The sequence below is a fragment of the Ursus americanus genome, chromosome 32, assembly GCF_024610735.1.
Source record: "Ursus americanus isolate L20-20 chromosome 32, mUrsAme1.1.p, whole genome shotgun sequence".
Lineage (NCBI taxonomy): Eukaryota > Metazoa > Chordata > Mammalia > Carnivora > Ursidae > Ursus > Ursus americanus.
In genome coordinates this window covers 28974074-28988552 of record NC_142158.1, presented here as the reverse complement: position 1 = coordinate 28988552, position 14479 = coordinate 28974074, and the positions used below count along the sequence as shown (strand labels likewise).

The 14479-nt window shown below is 40.9% G+C and overlaps 1 pseudogene; it reads right to left on the bottom strand.

Annotated features, from left to right (window-relative positions):
• Nucleotides 1–10146: 10146 nt before the first annotated feature.
• On the bottom strand, nt 10147–10722 carry LOC123791047 (SRA stem-loop-interacting RNA-binding protein, mitochondrial pseudogene; annotated as a pseudogene).
• Between the last annotated feature and the right edge of the window lie 3757 nt (nt 10723–14479).

Here is a 14479-nt window from a genome sequence, read left to right as displayed (position 1 = left end):
AGGAAGAATTTAAAATTCTTAATTGTATGCACAAAATAATATAGTCTATAAATATAAGAAGGAAAAAAGCCAGAATATAAGGAGAAATATATAATTCCCAATGACAATAGGTGATTTTAACATATATCTCAGAAGTGTCTAGATTAGGTAGGCAAAGTGAGAACTATATCAGCACACATAGATGAGCAATCTTGCATACGATTAGAGAATTCACGTTCCTGTCACATATGTACGGATCACTTATAAAAATGGCAAACACTGATCGTGTACTAGGGTACAAAGTAAGTCTTAGCAAATTGCAAAGGTTATCATCGTATAAGACAATATGTTTAGACCACAATGCAATCACATTAAAAATCAATATTTTAAGAAGATTCTTTTAAAGATCTGTAGTTTTATAAATTTAAATCACACATGGGGTGCTTGGGTGGCTCAGTTGGTTAAGCCTGTAACTCTTGATTTCAACTCAGTTCTTGATCTCAGGGTCATGAGTTTGAGCCCCATGTGGAGCCTATTTAAAAAAAAAAACACCAAAACACACACACACACACACACACACACACACACACACCCTCTAGATGAGTCACAGGTCCAGTAAAAGATACTACCTTATATGGCTACATCTCACACCTGGACAGCACCTGCAGTCAGAGTCCCACCAGATTAAGTTGACAGTAGTCCACAGTCATTTTTCTAAGATTACATTTGACTTTTGTACAGGCCAAACTGGTGAATTAAATGGGAAGGGTTAGGAATCACTAGCCCTGCTTCTTTCAAGTCTTTGATGGGAGTGTTAATGTCTTCATTTCCCTCAGAGATGCAGTGTTGCTTCTGGTTTACTATCTTGGCAGAGGTCGGAGGTTCCAAAGGCTTCCATTTAGCCCTGCCTACCATAATGACCCTGTAATGATCCCACAGGTAAGAGCCAATGTGGGGATTCTGCCAGTTGCCAAATATACTTATTCCAATTATACTGTCAGGGACCAGGGAACTGGGTCAACTGGGCCTGTTGTGAGTCACATTTGAGCTGAGATTCTGTCTATCACTTGTCCACCAGTGTCTGGTAATTCCTAAAAGGTCTGGGTATTTCCTTTTCCCCAGTGCGTGGTCACTCTAGTAAAGAGTTGTGGGTTCCTTTGGGAATGCTTGCAGAAAGGTTGAGTGTTTATTTGTGGCAGTGGAGCAAGGTCCTTTCACAAGGGAACCTGGCTTTTTGAAAGTGCTTTGGGTCTGTGCACTGATTTAAGTCTGGAAACTGAGCGTCATTCTCCACTCTAGTGATTCAAGTTAGGCGTTTGGCTGCCAGACCTAGAGTTTTTCCTGTTACATGGATCAAGCAATTCTACTTGGCTGATTATTTATTTCATTCCTAAGGACACCATGATCAATTAGTTACCACTAAAGATCTTTGCAGGCCAAGGCATTCTGATCACTGAAACACCACTGATGCCCTTTATGGTTGAGGTGCCCACCGTGTGGTTGATGGTTAAGTGCTTCCACTTGACATCTGCTACAATGGAATAGTACCACCATCCTCACTGAAATCAGAAGTGCAGATTAAGAGTGGCATCCCCTACAGTCATAACTGGCCTAAAAGGGAGAGAAACCACAGAACTTTTCAAGGATAGAGGTGCTCCCCTCACTAATATATTTCACATTGCCTTAGTAAAGGGGGTGTCTTCTTGGCCCTTCACATAGAATATAGTTAGGGGATAGGTCACACGTGATAAATCCAATCCAACATGGCAATCTCCCTGCACATCTGGATTTCCTCCTTCACATCATACCAGAAAAGCTCTGGCATCTTGAGCTTATTAAACCTCATTAAACTGGAATATTGAGTTCAAGTTTCAGTCAACCAACCAAATAAGAAGTTAGAGGCACTTCTACCTACACAAACTAACATACTACATCTGGAATTCATAAGCATATGCATATAAAAAATTTGATATAGTGGGAGTGTCTGGCTGGCTCAGTTGGAAAAGCATGCAACTCTTGATCTTAGGGTTGTGAGTTCGAGCCCCAAAATGGTGAAGAGATTACTTACGTAAATAAACAATTTAAAAAATTTTTTTGATATAGTGGTTAAAAAAATTTTTTTTTTCTGATCTAGTGTTATAGATCTTTCTGCTTTGATTTACCAACCTAAGAACCCATTCCCACACGTATTCTCAGGTAACTGCCAATATAAGTTAGAAAAGTCCCACAATTCTTTTGATGCCTAGGCTACTTTCTCCTGACTTGTGTTGTGTTCCTGTAACCCTGGAGCATGCTAAGGCCGACACGATTTATGGGCCTAGTGGCAAAATAGGATGGCTGTGGTGGGTCCTGAGGGGAATGAGCATCCTCTTTCAAGGCATCTGCCTCAGGTCGGCTGTCACAAGTTTTTCAAGTAGAGGAAAACTAGTATCTTCAGACACCAGAAGGCGAACTCTGGGGGCTCAGAATGACCTGGGAGTTCGAGATGATCAGTTTTATTTGGATGTCTCAATTCATTTGGGATGTCTCAATCTCAAGGTTCAGAATCCCATTCTTTCCAGATCAACACCCTAACTTTTACATGACAAACTTGACACGACTGTTCATTCAACAGTCATTACAATTCAGCAGCCTACACAATTAAATCCTGGTTTTGATTTTTTAGCAATATCAGCCCTGGAACTGTGAGAAATAAAAAACTCTTGTAGGGTTATCATGGAAGCTCTCTGGTTCTCATTCCATGACTTGAGCTGAGACTTAACAGTCCTGAGCTAGTATTTTCTCTTTATAAGTGCTCAGGTATACTCAAAAAAGCCTCCCTCACACCATAGTCCTTATAGTCATTATCTTTTTTAAGATTTTATTTTTTAACTAATCTCTACACTCAACATGGGGCTCAAACTCACAACTCCAAGATCAAGAGTCGCACACTCCACTGACTGAGCCAGCTGGGCGCCCCTTATAGCTGTTGTTAATGTCATAACAGTGAAAGGCCGCAGCCACATGGGTTCCCAAGGCATGTGCCTCAGTTGGCACTTCATCACAATCGATCGCAGATGACAGTCCATTAATTGTGACGCCACTGCATACTATGGGTTACTAGCAGCCCATTTCTCATCAACAAAGAGATCACCACGGTGCTCAAGCCCAGGGGTGACAAACCAATGCCCAAATGCCACCCATATGGGTCTACTTCCTGGGACCATTCCTGGTACTAATTCTTTATTATTTTGTGTCCAGTGAAGAGACAGAAACCACACAGTAATTTAAACAGGGTAGCTTAATATAAAGAATTATGAAACAATGGTAGGTTAGTAACTATAAAGAGGATAAGAAATATCCTAAAGCTGAGGGAGAGTGCCCAAGCCTATGGTTCAGACCTTACTGGAGAAGGTATGGTTGCAACCCACTGGATGGCAGAGTTTTCTGGGATGCCCAGGCCAGAGCTGGTCAGCAATCACCAGCCAAGCAGGAAACAATCCCCCGGGGTGCCGGCAAGCTGAGGCTGGTGGGCAGACACGCAGAGACAGTTGAGGCATGTGGAGCATGTGGTGTTCACCACAAGTGGGAAATAACTGGGTTAAAGCAAGCTGAGGCTGGTGGGTGGGCATGCAGAGGGAGTCAGGGCGCGGCCACGGCCATGAGGCCTGGAGTATACTGTATCCACACTGGGAGGACAGCCACACAGTAGTCACTGGGCCCACTGGGACTTCATGGTAGCTGAAGAGCTGCATTCTCTGGGCACATGGCTGGAGCGGAGCACTCCTGGATGGTCCCCGCCTTGGCCAACACACACACACACACACCCATTGTTGATAGACCATGTAGCTGGGGCAACGAAAGCAAAATGAAGCACATAGGAGCTAGGAAGAAAAACTCCCTTCGTCCTTCCGTCCTCCTACGCCCTCTACATCGTGCTCACTGTATGGAAGAAATGCTTAATTAGTCCAGTCCATTACCGCAGAGCAAGCACTGAAGAATGAATTTGGAGCTGAGAGTTAATAAATTGATAAATGGAAGAATGCTCTCAATCAGTTTGCTATTGTGCTTACACACAAGCAGCTTCAGGAAAAAAAAGAAGAGAAGGAATGTTTTTACAACTCATTTGTCAGGCTACTGTAACATTTATTTATTTAAAACTGTTTATTCATCTCCTCCCATGTACTAGGCAGTTTTAGGTCCTAGCATCACAGGAATGAACAAGATGGATCAGCTCCCTGCTCTTATAAAGCTCACATTGTAATGAAGGAAGACAGACAATAAACAAACAAACATAAAAAGATGTCAATTGGTCATAAGTGATACGTAAAATAAAGCAAGGAAGGGCTGCCCAGTGAAGAAGAGACGACCCCTTTCAGCTGTGATGGAGTGGCTAGTAGCAGACTAAGCTTGTCACCAAGAACAAGACAGCCTACATAAAAATAAAAGCAAAACAAAAAAAAAATTTATTTGAAGGCATGAGACAGCTACCAAGACAGCCAGAATTTGAGGGGCCAAGTTTCCAGAAAGAATGAAAAATCATTGAGGTGAGTCCAAATTCTACTCAACTCTTCACCCAGAAGTATTTGCCAGTCTGTAAGTGGCACAAGGTGAAGTGCTAAGGAGCTTGTCAGAAAGTGGCCACTAAGAGGCCAAGGAGCTCAGCAGCTCCCTCAATGATCTCATGGGGATGAGGGAACTCCCAAGACAACCAGGACTTGAGGGGCCAAAATCCTGGAGAGGAGAGTCCTAAAAAATGAACTTTCCTCATGAAACATTTGCCTCTTTGCAAGCAGCACAGTAGGAGGCTGGGGAGCTGAGAGGAAAGCATATGCCAAGAGGATGACAATCTAAATAGAGCTCTTGGTTGTCTCATGGTGTTTGGAGCGTAAAACATGGAGTTCAGGCCAATTAAGGAGGAGAGTTCCTTATAAACCCCAGGTTGTCAGTTAAATAAGGTCTAAATCCTAGAAGTAATGGAAAACCAGAGATCAGAAATAGATAAAGCCTACAGAGCACACCAGCCACAGAGTAGCTCAATTCCTGATTGAATTAATCTGTCATACCCCTAACTTCCTGCCTAGAGAAGCTAAAGTAAGTCTTCTCCAGGGGCACCTGGGTGGTTCAGTCAGTCAAGCCTCTGCGTTCAGCTCAGGTCATGATCCTGGGGTCCTGGGATTGAGGCCCGCATGGGGCTCCCTGCTCTGCGGGAAGCCTGCTTCTCCCTCTCCCTCTGCCTGCCACTTCCCCTGCTTGTGCTCTCTCTCTGTCAAATAAATAAACAAAATCTTAAAGTAAAATAAGTTTTCTCTGCAGAAAGATAACCTCATCCAGCGTCTCTACGATTTTTCATACAAAATGTTCAGCACTGAATAAAAACATACCACACGTGGGGCACTTGGATGGCTCAGTTGGTTGAGCGGCCTACTCGGTTTTGGCTAGGGCCATGATCTTGGGGTCATGGGCTCAAGCCCCACAATGGGCTCTGTACGGGGCTCACAATCGGCTTGGGATTCTTTCTCTCCCTCTCCCTCAGCCCCTCCCCCTGCTCGCACTCTGTCTCTAAATAAATAAAATCTTAAAAAAAAAAAAAGTACCAGGCATACCAAGAAATGGGGCCAAGAAAAAAAGTCAATAGGAACAGATTCTTAGGTGATCCAGATATTTGGATTTCAGATGAAGATTTTAAAATAGCTGATTTATGGGGCGCCTGGGTGGCTCGTGGTTAAGCGTCTGCCTTCGGCTCAGGGCGTGATCCCAGCGTTCTGGGATCGAGCCCCACATCAGACTCCTCCGCTGGGAGCCTGCTTCTCCCTCTCCCACTCCCCCTGCTTGTGTTCCCTCTCTCGCTGGCTGTCTCTCTCTGTCAAATAAATAAATAAAATCTTAAAAAAAAAGAAGAAGAAAGAAGAAAGAAAGAAAGAAAGAAAGAAAGAAAGAAAGAAAGAAAGAAAGAAAGAAAAAATAGCTGATCTATGTTCAAGAAAAAACATGACACAATGGAGAGTTTTCAGGAGGATTAGAATCTATAAAAATAAATAAAGTGGGAATGTAAAATGTAGAATGTAAAAATCTAGACTATAAAAATACAGTAAGTGAAATAACAACAGATTTGACAGGAAAATGGACACAGCTGAAGAGAGATTAGTTATCAGAAAAAATGGGTTAATAGAAAATATCCAGACTGAAACAGATAGACAAAAAGATGAAAAATACCAAAAAGAGGGGAAGGCAGAAGGAGAAGGAGAGAGAGAATCTCAAGCATGTTCCATGCCCAGTGTGGAGGTCAGAGGAGGGTTTGATGCAGGGCTCGATCTCACAACCCTAAGATCATGACCTGAGCTAAAATCAAGAGTTGGACTCTTGACCAGCTGAGACACTCAGGTGCCCCTGATATAGGAGTCTTAATAGGGTTGTGAATTAAGCCTTCTCTATAATTCTGCTATTGTTGCAGTCAAGTCCTGTGCTTGGTTCTCAGCTCAATCCTCCCTCTAGCTGCAGGATATGCATGTCTTTTACAATACTGTCATAGTGACATTCTGGCTCTCACACCCTTCCTGAGTTTGTGGTTAGTTAGCTTGAGCCTGTCATTTTCTTCATTCAGTATACCAATGGCACTTAGAAGAACCTAAAATGAGGGTCTAAAATTTTTTTTCAGCAAACATCATAGTCAATAGTGAGATACTGAAAGTTTTCCCCATAGGATCAGATTTGAAACTAGAATGCTCACCATCACCACATCAATGTAACATTGTATTAGAGGTTCTAACCTTCATAATAAGGCAAGAAAAAATAAATTAAAGGATTGGAAAAAAGAAAACCCTGTCATTCACAGATGACATAGGAAATCCAAAAGAATCCATACAGAAACTATTAGAATTAATAGGTAAATTCAGTATGATCCCTGAATATTTAAAAATACATTGAACTTTTATATACTAGTAACATCCAATCAGAAAATGAGATATATTTTTTACAGACGTATTTATTTATTATTTTAGAGAAAAAGAGAGAGAAAAAGCATGAGCAGAGGGAGGTTCAGAGGGAGAAGGAGAAAATCTCCAGCAGACTCTTCCCTGTGCACGGAGTCTGACCTGGGGCTCCATCTTAGGACTCTGAGATCATGACCTGAGCCCAAACCAAGAGTCAGACACTTAACCAACTGAGCCACTCAGGTGCCCCGAAAATAAGATTAAAAAAAAAAAAAACAAACATTTATAATTACATAAAATACCCAGAAAAATATCTGACAAGAGATGTACAAGATTGCTAAAATTAAAAGTTCAAAACATCTTTGAGAGTGACACAAGTAAAAATGGAGTGGGAACCTCCGGGGAAAGCAAGCTCTCCCCCAGAAACACCAAAAAACCCTGTCAGAATCAACCTTATAGAACTCTGGAAGGTAGTGAAAGGCTTACAGCAACCAAGTGAATGCTTAACCAGGAAAAAAGCCACTGTAACAAGGCAAGAGAATTTTGGGGTGTTTTCATTTAGTCTTGCCCACTCTCTCCCTGGCATGGTGCCAGTCTCAAAGATGGCATATTGTATTCCCAGTGTGTGTACCTGGTTCCAGAGGGAACAGAATGGACTTTGTTCCCAAGGAATTATGTTAGTCTGTTTTGGCCTGACTAGAGTTTTCCTGAAGGACTGACATAAGGGTCTTACCTTTGTTTCCCTATTTCAAAATTCTATGAGGGCAGAGTAGCTTATGCAGAGAACATTCTTTGAAGATATTGAAAGACAAATGAATAAGCTGCTGCCCCCTGGGGCAAATATAGCTGTTGGAGCAAACAATAGACACAATAAAAACCTGGGAGGAAAAGCCAGGGAGATTTGGGGGAGACCAGGGGTCTTGAAATGCTCTCATGTGTACTGGGGAAGCTCGAAATCCACACACATGTCCAGGGCAGAATGTATGCTCGGAAAAGACCTGAGAAGAGCATAAGCATTCATCTCTGGCTGGTCCTTAGCCTCAGTGCAGGTAGGAAGTGAAGGCCAAGAAAGAGATGTAAATGGCCTAGTTAAGTACTGAAGGAGTTATTGCAACCCAGAGCCTATCTGGAGAGACCTAGAGAGTAATTTCCTTTCCTTTTCTTTTCCTTTTTTCCATAATATTCAAGATGTCCAGTTTTCAACAAAAAATTATGAAGCATGCAAAGAAACAAGAAAGTATGGCTCACTCACAGGGGTAGAAAAGGTGGACGTCAATAAAGAGATAGAAATGATAAAAGGAAGCAAATAGGAATTCCAGAGCTGAAATGTACAATAACTGAAATGAAAAATCCACTAGAGATTTCAACAGCTGATTTGAGCAGAGAAAAGAATCAAGAATAGGTGAAATGAAATTATCCAGTCTGAGGGCAGAAGAAAAAATATGAGGAAAGTGAACAGAGCCTAAGAGACCTGTGAGACACCATCAAGCTTACTAACAGACGCATAATAGGAGTCCCAAGAAGTAGAGGAGAGAAAGGGGCAGAAAGAATATTCGAAGAATTAATGGCTGACCCCTCAAATTTGAAAAAGACATGATACTACACATCCAAGAGGCTCAACAAACTTCAAGTAGGATAAACTCAAAGAGATCCACATTGAGACACAATCAAATTGCTGAAAGCAAAGATAAAGCATCTTGAAAGCAGCAAGAGAGAAGCAAATCATAATGTGCAAGGGATAATCAATAACTATTAATAGCTGATTTTTAATCAGAAACCATGGAGGCCAGAGGCAGTGCAATGACATAATTAAAGAGCAGGGGAAAAAAAACAACCTGTCACCCATGAATTTTACATTCAGCAAAATGAATCCTTCAAGACTATGGAAGGAATTAAGACATTCCCAGATAAAAGTTGATGGAGTTCTTTGCTAGTAGATCTGCTCTGTTAGAAATGCTAAAGGGACCTCTTCAGGCTGAAATGAAAGGACATTAGACAACCTACATGCAGAGTACTGAATCTGGAACCTTACCCTATACAGTACACAAACATTAACTCAAAACAGATCAAAGACCTAAAACTATAAAACTCTTAGAAAACTCAGGGAGAAGTCTTCATAACTGTGCATTTAGCAATGGTTTCTGAAATACGATACTGAAGGCACAAGCAACAAAAGACAAAAAATAGATAAACTGGACTTCATCAAAATTTAAAACTTTTGTGCATCAAAGGACACTATCAAGAGAGTGAAAAGACAACCCATAGAATGGGAAAAAATACTTGCAAAAAATATATATATCAGGGGCACCTGGGTGGCTTAGTCGGTTAAGTGTCTGCCTTCAGCTCGGGTCATGATCCCAGGGTCCTGGGATGAAGTCCTGCATCGGGGTCCCTGTTTCTCCCTCTGACTCTGCCTCTCTCTCTGTCTCTCATGAATAAATAAAATCTTAAAATATATATATATATATATATATATGTATATATATATCATAGAATGGGAGAAAATATTTGCCAAATATATACATAAAGGGTCTACTATCCAGAATATGTAAAGAACTCTTACAACTCAACAATCAAAAGATAAACAACTCAACTTAAAAATGGGCAAAGTGCTGGTGGAAATGTAAAATGGTGCTGCTGTTGTGGAAACAGAAGAGCAGTTCCTCAAGAAGTTAAACATAGAATTACCATAGGATCCAGCAATTCCACTTCTGGGTACACAGTCAAAAGAACTGAAAACCAGGATTCAAACAGATTTTTGTTCACCAGTGTTCCTAGTATCATTATTCACAATAGCCGAAAGGCGGAAGCCACCCAAATGTTCATCAATGGATGAATGGATATACAAAATATAATACAGTCATACAATGAAATATTCAGACATAAAAATGTATGAAATATCAATACATTCTACAACATGGATGACCCTTGAAAACATCCTAAGGGAAAGAAGCCAGACACAAAAAGCTATATATTGCATGATTCCATTTACATGAAATATTTAGACTAGATAAATCCATAGACAGAAAGCAGATCAGCTGTGTGGAAAGAAGAATGGAGAGTAACTGCTTAATGGGTACAGGGTTTTTGCTTGGGGTAATGAAAAAGTTCTGGAACTAAAGGGGAAGAAATCAGAGAGGGAGACAAACCATGAGAGACTCTTAATTACAGGAAACAAGCTGAGGGTTGCTGGAGGGGAGGTGGGTGGGGGGATGTGGTAACTGGGTGACAGGAATTAAACACGGCACGTGATGTGACGAGCATTGGGTGTTATACGCAACTGATGAATTACTGAACTTTACATCTGAAACTAATGATGTACTATATGTTGGCTAATTAAATTTAAATAAAAATTTTTCAAAAACAATTTTAAAAACATCCTGGAACTTGATAGTGGTGATGGTTTCCCTGCATCTTGGACGTACTTCATACTACTGCGTTACTTTACAATAGTTAAAATGCTAAGTATTATGTGTATGTTTCTCAATTTTGTCTATTTAATCGGTAGTAATAGTCTCAAAAATCTTTCATCAGATATTTGATCCCCTTGTAAAACTTTCGGTCTTTGAGCTTGAATGTGGAGCTTTGCTCCATCAATAATACAATTTTCTTGTTGTAGTGCATTCTTAAGTTCTGAAGAAAACTGAGTCCAGTCCATACCTCTGTGAAATCCAGTCTCTTTGTCAAAAGGTACAGTGCACTTTTATACATGGCCGAACTGTGCAAAGTGTTCTCTCAGTTCACTCAAGGCCAAGGACTTTTTCTGACAAAAGCCGCAGGGGTCTAGTCCTTGTCGCAGAGCCCTAGTGCCCCTCGCTGCCAAAGCCACCATCTTTACTGTGTGTATTTTACGATGAAAATTATTATGGAGATCAGTAAAGACTGAATAAATGTAAGGTTATATAATATTCATAGATTGGAAGTTTCAATAAAGATATCAGTTCTTCCTAAGTTGATCAATAGATTCAATGTAATCACAGGCAAAACCCCAGCGGGTATTTTGTGAAAAATGTCAAATGGACCCTAAAATGTACATGGAATTGCAAAGGATAGCAAATATAATCTTGAAGTAGAAGAACAAAGTCGGAGATCCTACACTAATAGATATCAAGACACTGTGAAGATACAGTAATCTTTAAGACAGTGTGGCATTGGGGCAAGGAGGGACAGTCTGATGTTATGCATTTTCTATATCCACTCCCCCCATTAGAAAATGAAATTGACTCGAGTGGAGAAACTGAAGAAAGCAGGTGAACTTAAGAGACTAGAGAGGGGCGCCTGGCTGGCTCAGTCAGTAGAGCATGGGACTCTTTATCTCAGGGTCATGAGTTTGAGCCCCATGCTGGATGTAGAGATTACTTAAAAATAAAGTCTTAAAAATTTTAAGTTTTAAAAAAAGGGACTAGAGAAACATGTATTTTGGAAGTGATAAAGTGTATTAAGAGGTGAAAGCATAAAGAGATATATGCATGGCCATGCATGTGCTTCCATTTCCTGTGAATACCTTATTTCCCATGTGAGAGAAAATAAAGACAAATGATTGAAGTGTTGTTCATTGTGGAGAGCTTTACCACGCTCCTTCAAGGAACACATTCCGCTGGAGGGAATAATGCTGGAGGGAACTAAGCTGGAGGAAGAGCAGTGTTACGGACTGAACTGTGTCCCCACCCCCAACTTCTTAGGTTGATGCCCGGATGTTCAATGTAACTGTATTTGGAGATAAGGTCTTTAAAGAAATAATTAAGGCTAAATGAGATCATAAGAGTGAAGGCTTAACCCAATATGATTGGTGTCCTGATCAGAAGAGAGATATCAGAAGTGCCCTTGCACAAAGAAAGACCATGTGAGGAAAGCAGTGAGAATGGTGGCAGAGGAGAAAGGCCTCAGGAAAAACGAAACTGCTGGCATCATCTCGATCTTGAACTTCCAGTCTCCAGAACTGTGAGAAAAGAAATAGCTGTCATTTAAGCCACACAGCCAGTGGTATTTTGTAATTGCAGCTGTAGCAGACTAATACTTGACAACAAATCTTTAAAGGAAATTTTATTTGTTTTTTAAAGTTTTTATTTATTTAAGTAATCCCTACACCCAACGTGGGACCTGAACTCACAATCCCGAGGTTAAGATTCATATGTTCTTCCAACCGAGTCAGGCGGGCACCACTAAAGGAAATTTTAGATCATGGAGACAGAATGATCACTGTTGCGTATAAGAGAGCATGATCATGACAAGAGCAGAAAAATCACATTCAAAAATGCAATTTCCAGGGCACCTGGGTGAGTCAGTCAGTTAAGCAACCAACTCTTGATTTTGGCTCGAGCAATGATCTCAGGGTTGTGAGATCAAGCCCCACATCAGGCTCGTTCTCATGGGGGGCGTCTGCTTGGCATTCTCTCTCTCCCTCTGCCCCTCCCCCCATTCTCTTTCTCTCCCTTCTAAAATAAATAAAAACATCTTTTTAAAAAATGCAATTTCCCGGGGCACCTGGGTGGCACAGCGGTTAAGCGTCTGCCTTCGGCTCAGGGCGTGATCCCGGTGTTATGGGATCGAGCCCCACATCAGGCTCCTCCGCTATGAGCCTGCTTCTTCCTCTCCCACTCCCCCTGCTTGTGTTCCCTCTCTCGCTGGCTGTCTCTCTCTGTCAAATAAATAAATAAATAAAATCTTTAAAAAAAAATGCAATTTCCAGCACAGTCTAGGGTTATCAGAAGCTGCATAACACAATCTAAGGAAATGTAATACTTGTCCATTTTTAGTTCCTGTCATGCTTTGTCAATACTTTCAGAAGACAATTCATGACCATTCCCTTGTGAGACTCATTGCCAAGGAAAGCTGATTACCCGCCAGCTTCTTGGACCTGGACATGGATAAACCCTAGACATTTACTGTTTCACTCCTTCTCGAGCTCATTCTGGTTCACCTTCATCCACCGCTAAACACCAACAGTGACTACAACCTTCCTATCTCCCTTCTCATCTCCAACCTCACTCAGGAGACACTGCAATTTCAGTAACCACATTTAAAAACTTGCCTTGTTTATTTCACTGTTGCTGAGTGTTATTTGCCTCCATTATGTGTCTTTAACATATCATTTCACTGTTCATTTACATTACAATATGCAATTGTTGAAGTTAAGAGGACAACATTGTATCTATGTTACTGCACAAATAAACTCATTAATGAGTTAATTAAGTGTTAAACAATTAAGTAACTGGTGTTTTAAAGGCTTTACATTAAGCAGAAAAACCTGCTTAATTGTTATATATTTTTTCTAGAGTGTTTTAAGCACTGAGGGAAATTGGTTGGGGTTTTTAGACATGCTGGAAATACATTATTATTTTTTTCATTCAAAATAATGACATACAGGGAGGGAAAAATAAAACAAGACGAAATCAGAAAGGGAGAGTCTTAACCATAGGAAACAAACTGAAGGTTGCTGGAGAGGAGGGGGTTGGGGGACTGGGTAACTGGGTGATGGGCATTAAGGAGGGCACGGGATGTAATGAGCACTGGGTGTTATACACAACGATGAATTCTGAACTCTACCTCTGAAACTAATAACACATTATATGTTAATTAATTGAATTTAAATAAAATAAAATAATGACATACAAAAATAAAATAAAGTAATGACTTACAGACTCCCACTACCTAAAAATTCACTATTCAACATGTTTTTCGGAATGGGTTCCTAAAAATCCTGAGGGATGCCTGAACTCGGATAAAAGGTACTAGGAATAATAAAGTCATATAGTTATCATATTGTCGTATGGTTAATGCTGCATCCCATTAGAAGACACCTATGATTAACCATTAGCGATGCTGAGATTGAACCCCTAGATTAGGGTGGTGACAGATGATCCCCCGATTTACAGTTAATACTTTCCCTCTTGAAACTAGAAAGTAATCTCCATTGTTTTAATAGTTGCCTTAAATGGTAAAAATTAGACTCCTTGAGTACTCTCATTTTGGGTAGCATCACAAAATAATGAATTATCATCGATTCAGTGTGTTCAATACAATCATTCTTTTAGTTGTTCAGAATGTCATAACTTTGTTCAGTAGGGGCACCTTCATATGGGCTTCAGGGTCCTTTTGTTATGACATTTTCTTCTACAGCTTGCTTTCTTTCTTGCTTGCTTTTTTTTTTTTTTTTTTAAGTGGGCTCCATGCCCAGTGTGGAGCCCAACGTGGGACTTGAACTCACAACCTGGGTAACAAGACCTGAGCTGAGATCAAGAGTTGGACACTCGACTGACTGAGCCACCCAGGCATCCCACTTCTATAGCTTTCTTGGGTTGGTTTTTTTTTTTTTTTAAGATTTTATTTATTTACTTGACAGACAGCTAGCGAGAGGGGGAACACAAGCAGGGGGAGTGGGAGAGGAAGAAGCAGGCTCCCATCAGGGAGCCCAATGCGGGGCACGATCCCAGGACCGATCCCAGGACCCCGGAATCACGCCCTGAGCTGATGGCAGACGCTTAATGACTGAGCCACCCAGGTGCCCCACTTTCTTGTTTTTAACATAAAAACATATCCCAGGCACACCTTGAAAAATGTTGGCTTTAAACCTGGACCCAGCAGTTTCT